Source organism: Amblyomma americanum, chromosome 11, assembly GCF_052857255.1.
Source record: "Amblyomma americanum isolate KBUSLIRL-KWMA chromosome 11, ASM5285725v1, whole genome shotgun sequence".
In the NCBI taxonomy this organism is placed as follows: Eukaryota; Metazoa; Arthropoda; class Arachnida; order Ixodida; family Ixodidae; genus Amblyomma; species Amblyomma americanum.
In genome coordinates this window covers 94,920,394-94,932,214 of record NC_135507.1, presented here as the reverse complement: position 1 = coordinate 94,932,214, position 11,821 = coordinate 94,920,394, and positions in this window count along the sequence as shown.

The window sequence follows — 11,821 nt, the reverse complement described above, 5'->3', positions numbered from 1 at the left end:
TGCGGGGTGGGAAAGAAATTAGGCAAGTAGGCAGACTAGCCACATTTCGATTTCTTTATTCAAGTTAATATATCTCTAATAAGTGTTAAAAGGTTGAAATTTTGATTTCTGAAAGCATAATTTAAGTAACAGATAGGCCTTCTCAGCCTTCGGCTACAGCCTAGCGGCAGCTTGGATTTTGTGGTCATTACCATGCAGCCAGCAGTGTGAAGAAAACGAAGACGGTAGTGAGGCGCGTGCTCGAACGCTGATGTTAGCGGAACGTTGCATTAACCGTGGCGGGAATCTTCACCTGGTGTTGCGCAGCTGAGGACAATCAACAGAACCACTAACACCAAGAGAAGTTCTTGCGTGCTTACATCAGCCATCTGCGGCGGCAGTCACGACCGCCAGGAGAGCTGCCACCGTTTGCTCTCGGCAGGTGGGACGGCTCTTTCATTTCTGCCGCAACAACCAAGAAGTGGCCTCTCCTCCTGGTCTGATGTCATCAGTGCCAAACTGGAGCTGCTTATGGAAGCAGAGCGGCTCCGCACAGAGCTGCTGCTGAAGGAGGAGGAGCTGCGAGAGCTGGAGGCGAAGTTCCATCGCGTCCATAAAGCCTCGGAGCAGGTCTCCCTGGCTGCCATGGACGAAATCATCTGGAAGAACACTTTGCTGCGGCTCGTCCTCCAGGCCCTAGAAGCAGAGGTCGACCTGGTGTCTGGCTGCCTCGTGCTCATGCAGCTGCTTTTGCAACCTTCGTGCCGAAGTAGGCTCAGGGCTGGAAGCCAGGTCTACTCTTGACACACCACCCAGTCCATAACCTGGCGGTGACCTCGTCAGTGTCGCGATTTGCACCGCTTTCTAGCATCGCAACTTCAACGTTGGCATGGTTCGCGTGGCCCCGAATAAAGCGCTTTTCGACGCCAGGAGAGAACTCTGGTCCGAAATATTGTCCTTTATAAGCCCGTGTCAACAGTTTTATTTGGTAGATGCATAAGCGAGGTGATAACGACGCCGTTTTAATTGTTTTATTTCTATTTATTTTTCAATGCTGAAACGTATATGCTTTGACCCTTTGTGGTGCTTGGCTAAAGCTTCAGGTAACCCGCACAGCTTTGGATAACCACCAACACAAGTGTGTTTCAGTGAAGGGTGTTTCAATGTAGGGTGTTTCAATGTAGTTTCGAAAGTTGTGAAGAATTGGTGGTCTAAAATGAAAATATATTTAGAGAGAAACGTCGGCGCAGCAAACGCCAGTTATAAAATTAGTTATTAGCCAGATGATATTTTCAAGTTTTAAGTTAGCACACACTGGTGCTAAGCACGGATGGCGCGTGCTTATAAAACCACGGACAAGACGATGCGATTGATACCAGTTTCTGAAACAAAGAAAAATCCTTTCTTCGAAGCCCTACAGCGCCATGAAATGGAATCTTCAACGCTACAAATTTCAGGAGCTCGTGTCACAGAAAAGCCGGTGTAAGCGTTATTGGCGTTGTAACACGAAAACCTCCAAATAAAAAAAATCTTGTGGATATACGGGAAATCGAAACCAGGTCTTTCAAACTGCAAGGCGAACACGTCCAGCACATGCTACGAAGGCTCGTTGGTTGGAATTGAATAAAAGTAGACCTAATGAATTCCTTGTGGTCTGTGACATGCTTTCTACTAAAACAAATATATTGGTCTATAATTCTCTTTTCTATCCACACGTCAACTATTGCCAACTTGTTCTGGGGCACAACTACTTTCTCTAACACACAAAAAATATTCCATATGCAAAAACGGTATCTACGCCACGTGTATAATGCTGGTTATAATGCAACCACTGCAGAATTCTTTCACAGGGCACATGTTATTACAGCTCACAAGCTATACCGCTACCGTTTGAGTGCTAGGTTTAAATATGAACTGAAAAAAATATTTATAGCCTCGATGCATTGGCACATTTAGAAAGAAATGAGAAATGTTATAATACTAGACTTGGAGAAAACTGGAAGGTTGCTGTACCACGCTTGAATTCTGGTATGGAGCGTTTGTTTTTTTCTCTGCCATCTCTTTTTAACTATTATCAGTCACCGAATTTTTATTTATTTAGTTGCTCCACTGTTTGGTCATTGACTAACGTGATTTCATCTATTCTGGTGTTTGTTTTATCTAGTTCAGGACTTTTTCTTTTCTTCTGCATATATAAAGTGTCTTGACATGCTTATCGCTTGTTCATTCTTTTGTGCTGACGGTGTTTGATTGATCTGGCCCGGGATTCCTTCTTTTATTTTGCTTTCATCAAGTGTCTTGATTTGTTTATCGCTTGTTTATGCTCTGGTGCTGTCTAGACGCTGCCTTATATATGGGTCTGCGGACTCGTCAAGCTGCCAAGTGGCAGCTTTTTTTTTCCGTAGTCCCTCCATCTGTAGCACCTGATGGAAAATAAAGATTTGATTTGACTTCGTGAAGTGTCTTTGTGGTCTAATGCGTACATGAGTAATACCCTGACAGCATTGCCTGTCACGTTCAGCTTAAAGTCGAAGCTTAAGCGTCGTCCAATTTTTTTTGTAGCGTGAGCTACACTGGCCGTGGTTGAGCAGTTTCGCGTGGCTCCTGGAGAGCCGTGCTGTGCATGCGTGAGGAGCAGTGACGCCACACGGCGCACAGCTGGCGCGCCGGAGCAACACCCTCTAAATACTTTCTTCAGGCCTCTCCAGGCCCTCCTTTCCACACGCGCTACGTCACGCCAAGTGTCCGGTCAGGCTGCTCACCAAGCGCGGCTCCGCTCCGCTCGGTTGTCTCCCTCGATGTGCTCGCGCTTGCCCGGGCAAGCACAGACACGAACGCAGTCTTGCAGTGAGCGTCTAGCTGCTGCTTGAGTCTTTCAGCCTGGCGTTGGGTGCATTTCCGTTCGCTCCTCGCACGGCTGTGTCTGTTTCGTGTGGCCGTTTCTTGTGTGGCGTGCGTACCTGTGCTAGCGCACGAATGGGAAACTGATTGCCTGCCGTGTAGCGAGTGCAACTTCGTGAAACATGGGCCGGTGCTGTGTTCCCGGGTGCCGCGGGAACTACCAGAATGGTCCCAAAGTACGTGTTTATTGCTTCCCAAGAGACGAAGTACGAAGAAAAGCCTGGTTGCGAGCCATTCCACGGAAGGATTTCACACCTACAGAGCATTCGAGGGTAAGACTCTGAAATATTGCTTAATAGGCGCTGGTAATTATCTTAGTTGTGAGCTGTCGCTCCCGGAAAGGCATGCTGTCTTTGTAGGCAATGATATCACTTCTTACACTTATGTATGAATTGTCCAGGAAGCATTTAGTTCTGTGGATGTGCATAAGGCTTGTGTAAAAGCTGTGTAAATATGTAAAAGCTGTTCACTATTCAGACTCTTTTTACTTAGTGTTTTAGGCAATGGAGAGTCATGGCGAATGGCCTTGCTTCATTTTCTCGTGCAGGTGTGTGAACTGCACTTCCACGCAGGCGACTTCATTACGACGTTGTCACACCAAGATGAACTGACAGGGAAAATAATAGAGGTGAAGCGTGACAGGCTACAGTTGAAGATTGATGCTGCGCCTTCTGTTTTTCCAAACTGCCCAAAATACTTGTCCTCAACGCCTGGACGGAGTGAATCGCCAGAGACGAAAAAAGCAAGAAGGGAAAACGCTGCTTTGCAGGAGGCTATGAGGAAGTCACTTCAGTCTAATGAGCTTGAACAGAAAAGAAACAAAGTTTCATCTTACGAGGAGTTCAAATCTAAGTTGCCTGGAATCTGCAACACGAAATTCTGGACCGTTTCTGTCGATGAGCAGTGCGTTAGGTTCCTTCTCATCGAGAATGATCCTTCACCTAATGTGAAATGCGCCTTGGTAGTTCTCCCTGATCTGTCACTTTCTGTTTTCTTGAATGGAGTGAAGCTTCTGTCGCTTCCTTCAGGCAGGATTCTGCCAGCTCAAGTATGCGACACCTCCAGCCTGTCCTTGCTGCTAGAAGAACTCGAGATAGGCTTGCATAATATACCTGAGGTGACGAAAGAGTCGAAACATACTAAAGTATTGCAGTTTGTCGGTTCACTGCTTGCAGACCTCATTGAGGACAGTGATACGACGAAAGAACAGTCTTCTTTGCTGAAATTTCTGGTTGAGCAGATAGAGCTTCTCCTCGCGAAACAGCATGTGTATAGCGCAGAGCTGCTGGTATTCGCCAGTATTTTGAATTCAATTTCTCCTCACGCATATCACTTCACAAGAGCTGCATCAAGAATCATTCTGCCCCATCCTTCCACACTGCGCCGTGTTTGCTCAAATTACAAAGCTGACCCTCTTGTGGAGCAAAATCAACCGCACTGTCTCTCCTACATCCGAGAACGAGTCAAATCAATGAAAGACCACGAGAAGACAGTGACCCTGATGATCGATGAGATCCACATAAAACCATACTTCGACTACAAAGGGGGCACAATAGTAGGATCGTCGGTTCATTCAACGGAACCAGCAACAACAGCCCATGTGTTCATGGTACAATCACTCCTTTCTGCAAACAAGGACGTCATTCACATATTACCTGTGAGCAAACTGAGCGCAGAAATTTTGCACGAGCATGCTAAGAACATAATCATTAATGTTGAGAAAATGGGGCTCAAAATTATCGCTGTGATAACGGACAACAATGCTCTGAACCGCAAGATGATGTCGTTATTTGCTACAAGTCCTCAGGTGAGCATTGTCTATCCCCATCCAGCCGATAACGCTCGCCCTCTTTTCTACGTGGTCGATCCTGTGCATCTCTTGAAGTGCATTAGGAACAATTGGATTAACCAGAAAAACCCTGGAACATGCCTCTATTTCCCTGAAATGGACTTGAGTGGAGCAATGCCCGAAGGGCCTCCTCGTATGAAAGCTGCTTCTTTCGCAGCTGTGCGGCAGCTTTATTCTTCAGAGAAGACGTCGCTTGTGAAGGCTGCTTACAGACTGAACGCAAAAGCCGTGAATCCAACCTCAATGGAGCGGCAAAATGTAAAGCTCGCTCTCGACGTCATTAATCAGTTTGTTTCAAATGCCCTCAGGACACATGGTTCCGCGTTCAAGATTCCTCAAGCTGAGTCGACTGCTCTTTTCATTGACGTTATCCTCACATGGTGGCAAATAGTCAATGTTAAGACCCCTTGCAAAGGCCAGAGGCTAAGGGACAGCATGCAAGACCCTGTAAGGTCTGTTGATGACACACAGTTAGCTTTCCTGAGCGGCGTTGTGGACTGGTTGGACGCTTGGGCAAGAATAAACATCACCAGTGGCTCGCTGACGAAAGAGACTCACAGTGCTTTGCGACTGACATGATATTCTCTGGTAGAACTCTCGCGCTACTGCTTAGAAGAACTTCACTTCAAGTACGTACTGCTGGGCAAATTTCAGACGGATGCGCTAGAAGACCGGTTCGGCCGTTACCGCCAGCTGGCAGGATCACAGTACCACATTTCCGTGCGTCAGCTCTACGAATGTGAGAAGAAGCTTCGTCTTCAAAAACTTTTGACATTTCCACGCGAGGAAACAGAGTTTGAAGACGTAAGTGAGGATCTTGTCCCATGCAACTTTTCTGTGGCTGTCAGCGACGACGATATTACACACGCCCACTCTGACATGGATGCTATTGTCTACATTGCAGGATACGCTGCTCATGCTGCTTTAAAGAAGCTTTCATGTTCTGCTTGCTTCAGCACATTGGTGATTGAAAATCGAGAGATCGAAGCGGAAAATACTGCCATGATAGCTAACCTGTCGAGAGGAGGGCTGAAGTTTCCCCAGCCATGCACAGTTCACATGGTACTGATGACTAAACTAGTTGCAGAGAAGTTGTCTTTTGGAGCAACCGCGGAAGATTTTCTCTCCTGTAGAAATCAACGTGGTGTCGTGATTTCACAGGCGATTTCCCTCCTGGACGAACACGACATTGAGGCATGTGAAAATGGCCACACTGCACAAACTCTCCTGCGCTTGGTAGTACGCGTTGCAACCAACGTTGTTCTAAACAACTTTTGCAAACTAAGAAATGATGCCATACAAGACAATGCGCAGCAGAAGGCCGCAGCCCGGAAAGCAGCAACGCTTAAGAAGAAGTAAGTTTTATTCCCAAGCAATAAAAATGCTTTGCGCACACTTCATTGCTGGTGTCTCGTCGTTTTTTATTGTAAGGGTCAGATTAGCTGTACAAATACTCAACAGCGCAACATTATTGTGAGTGTCATTATTGCTGTGTGTGAAAGCTTTAAGCAAAACACAATACAGAATAAAACTAACACAATGCGCAGTAGACGGTGTTTTTTTTTTCAATGTTCACGAACTTCTACTTTAACAACTAGATATACGCATGTGCGGTCTGTGCGGATGGATTTTACCGCACGGCAGACATCATGTACGTGATAGAACCTAATAATTAGATGATTAATTGAAATTAACTAATCAATTTTTTATTATAATGACCAATAATGCGAAATTGGCGGCCGTATGCTAAATTGTTTATTATAAAAAACTGTATTAGCAGCTCGAACTTTCTTGACAATAAGGTGTTCTGCAATAAAAAAAATATATAAAGCAGATAAAATGATAGCCTAAGGCGCGCACAAACTAGCGAATTTCTTTTCTGCAGCAACGACAAAAATGAAAATGAAGGAATCACTTATAAGGCAGCTACGTACGGCAGTACCCGAATAGTGCAGACGGGCGCGGCGCGCTGAAATCGCGGAGCGCGGGGCCTGCACGGTCCCTTGGCGTGACGTCACGCGGCCGGTGGAGAGGCCTTAGCATTGAGAGGGTGTTGGCCGGAGCCGCCGCGCACGCCTCGCCGGTCTGCGCATGAGTAGTGCGTCATTGCCGCGGCAGACGCGCTGGCGCCAGTGCGTGCTCAGCTGTGCGCCTCCGTTGCGCAGTAGCCAAGTCTGACTCTGCGCCGGAGCTGCTTGATGGCTCCTCTCATTTTGTGCGCATGCGCCAGTGTTGTATGGCCATGGAGAAGGGGAGCGAAATTGCTGCTCAGCGGCTATTGATGCTCAGCGGCTCAGCGTAGCTCACGCTACGTATATCCTGGCATAGCCGAGCTAAGCCACTGCTAATTTTTTAAAACTGAAACTGAGTGCATGAAGTGGTCGGGAAACGCCTCCGATGCGGCATCATGACATGGATGTTCTTTTAGCTCGTCGTTTGGTGTAGTAAAAAGTAGCGTCATCACCAACGGCATCAATACCAGTTAACAGAGTGATAAACTAACTAATACGTAAAACTTCGTATCAATAGCGCAGGCATTTCGAATTGGGCGCCGTCGGCACTGCGACAATATCACCAGCGGCCGCAGCGTTTGCATTGAACATGCTGCGCCTTTCACGCGCTTCTTTTCGGCACTGTAGGGAAAAAACGGCCCAATTTTCTCGCAGTGCAGGGCCTTCGGGAACGAGTTTTTTTCCGTCTCAGCACCTAATACGGCAGGTCTTGTGCGTGGCTATGAACTCGCCATTGGGCCAAACCACCGGCGGGTGCTGAAGGAACAGGTAATTAATATAGCATAGTTTATTACCTCGTTAATTATCATGCTATTTTAAATTACTGAAGCCCGGCGTGCCTCACGGTGTGCTCCTGAAGTTACGTTTTTTCTATTTGAAACACCCCGTTATACTTTAAAAGCGTGCGCTGATACACCCGGTCTACACAGAAGCGTATATGCTATATTCAAAAATTTTCGCCAAAAGATTTTTTTCAAATCGGAAATCGTTTATACACTCAGTTGGGTTTATGGTGGTATAGTGTTCCAAAGATACTCAGGCTATGAGGGACGCTTTAAACTCGACTTCTCGCATATGATAAGACTGAACAATAACAATCAATACATCCGCACATACCCTCGGAATACTTGGATGTTTTTTGCTATTTATTCTTAAAAAGGTCACCCTATTGGTTCTTTATGGCGGTCTTAACTACTGGATGTGAGCGCTTGAGAAACTTTAAAAGCGACATGTTGCTATACATAAGAAAATTAGACTATTTCCTCAATATGTTCATCGCAGTATCTAAAATCCACCAGTCGCCTCCCAACAAATAAAAGTGATCTCCAAGGGAGCTGAGTTTATGTTTTTAAAAAAATGAATATGTGTTCTGCAAACACGTTTCCCAATACAGATATTTGAGGACAGACTGGTGTATTTATTTATTTTATTACCTATCTTATTTGCAAATACTGTTGGCCATGGGGCCGTAACAGCGGTGAGGCGTGACATTTGAGAAGTAACATGTTCCCTTGTGGTTATTCAAAAATACAAAGTTCATCTTCATCTACACCATCACATTTCTTGCAGCGTAATGATTTTGTTTTACACAAGCGGTGTTCATAAATATTCACTTCGAACTCAATTAATTCAGGCAGAAAATAAGAAAGGAAGAACATTTCTTCATTTATGGTCTTCACCTTAAGCGAGATGCACTTACCAAGAGATGAGGTGTATATATTGCATTGATAAAACATTTTAGTGCGAAGTGGAGATCGCTTTACCAAGCTTTGTTTATGTACTGGACTTCAAACGAGATGCTGATAAATCATTGCATTATGCTATCGTTCTCGCAAAGGGCAAAGTAAGAGTTAGCGTACATATTGATGCGTAGGTTTGGGGCTTGCTAACGGTATTAATTGCTTGCTCTCAGGTGCCTAAGTTGCTTGGGGACCAAGTAATAAAAACTATTGATATTTAAGGAATTTCTTGAAAGCTGAAATAAAACTTTTAATCTGGTCGTTCGGTGACGTTGGGCAAGAGGTGGCAAATTAAGAAGACGCAGCATCTCTGTTACAGAGTCAGCACGCGTATATCTGGACATTATATATCGAGCTGCACTTCTTAGCACATTTTCAAGTTTCTTTTATTAAACCACTTTCCAGAGGATCCCATATAATACAGGCATATTCTAATGTTGGTCGCGCACAAGTTAAATAGGCAGATAATTAGGCAGATTTTGAGTCCAGTTTTAATGTTTGAAGCAAAAACCAGAGCTTCTTTTCGGTGGCTGAAAAAAATTTTAGCGCATGATTTTTCCAGCTTAGATCTCTAGAAATGAGGACTCTCAGGCTTTCAGGTATTTCTCTTGTGGTAAATGCGGTAGATCCTAGCATATAACAGTACTCATGGGCATGTTTGGTCGTGTTCGTGACACTAAAATACTGTTTTCTCTACATTGATCTTAAATTTCCAGCCTTGGCACCATTCTTCGACCGCTACGAGAGCATCATTAAGTGCTTTTTGATTATCTGTATTATTTATACTACAGTAGAGCAGGCAGTGGTCAGTGAAAAGTCTCACAGTAAAATCTTTATTATTATCAGAAGCAATGTCATTAATATAGATTAAAAATAAAACGGGATCCAAGGAAGACCCCTGAGGTACACCGGTGGTTACGCTTAATATTTCTGATTTACTACCATTGATTTCGACAATGCAAGGAAATGGGTGCATTAAGTGTAAAATACAGAGACTTGAGAAATATGAGTCGTGGAAAATTACTTCTTCATTCATCCACTTAAATAATGCTCGCATTAAGTCATTTTGGCCACCCTCATTTTATTCCAGCAAAACGTAACCAAGTTAGCATGCTTAGCACATAATTTTACAAACCTTCCAGACGGAACATTGATGCACCACATACAAGACGACGTCTCCCAATGATTTACATGCATTTCTCCATTTTAGTACTCTTCTGCAGAGTGAGTACTATTCCATTATTATTCAATAGAGTGAAAACTGGCGGCTCTGCCTTTCATCCACGATGGACGCCCGAGGCATGCCAGGTGGACGCCGATTTCGAATTGATATCTGGAGGATTGTTGAATTTACAGCGGATAGGATTTTTTTAGGTTGTTCTGTTTCGTTTTCACAAATGTGGTTTTCACAAATGTCTTGTGCTCTTTTTGCTGCCGTAGTTATCCAGCTACGCACGCAGTTCATTTGAGATCAGACGCATCCGAAGGCGCTAGAAGCACAGTGTCTGGTGCCTGCTAGGCCTGAATACGCCGGTTTAGCCCATTGCTTGAAGCCATTTACGCAGCAAGCTGGCTTTATCCAGCAGAACCCTCTACTACCTCTGCATTGAGAGGCCAAAGAAGAGAAAAAAAAAGCTTTTTGGATTGAGAACCCAGCAGTCTGCTGCTGTGACCACTCTGCACAAGTGGCGTAAATTCACGCAAGTTTCTGGGGGGAAGCAGGAAGAGGATAACCCGAAGCGGGCAGAGTGGGTGAAGAAACAAACGCGGGTTAACGACATCCTAGTCAAAATCAAGATTAAGAAATGGGCCGGGGAAGAGCACGCAATTAGAAGGCAACATAACCTCTGGCCCTTAAGGGTAACGGTGTGAATTCCAAGAGAAGGCAAGCGAAACAGAGGGCGGCAGAAAGTTAGGTGGGCGGATGAGATTAAGAAGTTTGCAGGCATACGGTGTCTAGAGCTGACAAAAGACAAAAGTTTAATCGGAGGGACATAATAGAGGTCATTGTCCTGCAGGGGGCGTAGTCAGGCTGATGTTGTTGTTGTTGTTGTTGTTGTTGTTGACGATGATGATGATGATGGTGATGTATTTGCATGCAGTCCACATATAAACCAAAAAAGAATATTTACGGCAATACTTTGCGGTTGTTTTTTCTAAGTAGTTTTCTGAAAATGCGTGATAACTTTGATGCCAATTTCAGGCACCTTGACTAGTGCAAAATGAACGAGAACAAAGTGAATAAGTACAGGGTACAGACCCAGAGACATAATGCTCTTTGTGGTCAACGCCACTTGAGGGTATGCGCTATCCCCAACGGCACAAACTAATAAATGCCCTTGCCTATAACGACACAGGGCACAGTTCCCTTGTCTAGTTTTGGCAGTTACCATTAATGGCCGTTTAAGTTGTGCTGTGAGTGCGGACTGAAGGTTCCGTTCTTATCACGTGTATCTGGACAGAGAGCCGCAGCATGGCTGCTCAAATTGACACCGAACCCCTAGTGTGAATTTTGGGGCGTTTCTCCGGAGTCTTGGCTCCATTAAAATGAACACTTAGTAAATGGTACAAAGCGGATCGTCAGCGCGACAGGCGGCACACTAACTGTCCAAACTACTTTTAATGCGTGCGAGCTAGATTGCGCGAAGAATAGCTTCGTGGCGGAACGGATCAAACGTCAAAGAATATTATGCTCCCACTTAAGCTCCGTCTTGTGGGTATGACGCGATAGCTTTGATAGTTTTTCTGAGGCTCCGCTTCATTTAAAGCTAGCTTCAACCAATATCTTTAAAAGCAAAATTTTTATTGGGCATTAAAGGTCGCGGACCCTTCACGGAAGTGAGAGTTGTGAGCCCAGTACTTCAGCGTTTCCGTGGTTTGAACAGAATCACTGGTGCGGGAACACAACAGAGAGAGAGAGAGACAAAGAGAAGCGTTTAATGCATAGAATGGTTGGTTTGGCCCTCATTCCAGAAGCCCATTGGCTTTTGCCGCCGCTCTTGCCCGGTTCGCCAGCGAAAGCTGGTCCTCCGAATTTGAGCTGGACACCGCCGCCTCCCAGTCCTCAGTTGTTGAGTTATTGATACTTGGTATAGCTGGGTTTTTCTGTCATGCCCATACCTTGTGTTATAAGGTAGCCACTTCACCGCAGAAGGTGCAGTGCGGATCGTAAGAATTTGGAAACACATATATCCGAATTTGACGGGATTTATGTAAGTATTCGATTGCAATTTTCTTGGAACGACCCCTTCCTGTTTAGATTTCTGTGCGGTTCGGTGTATACTTTCCTCTCTATTCTCAAATGCGGAAACAAATCCCTGTAGCTTAATAGCGGTTCTGAA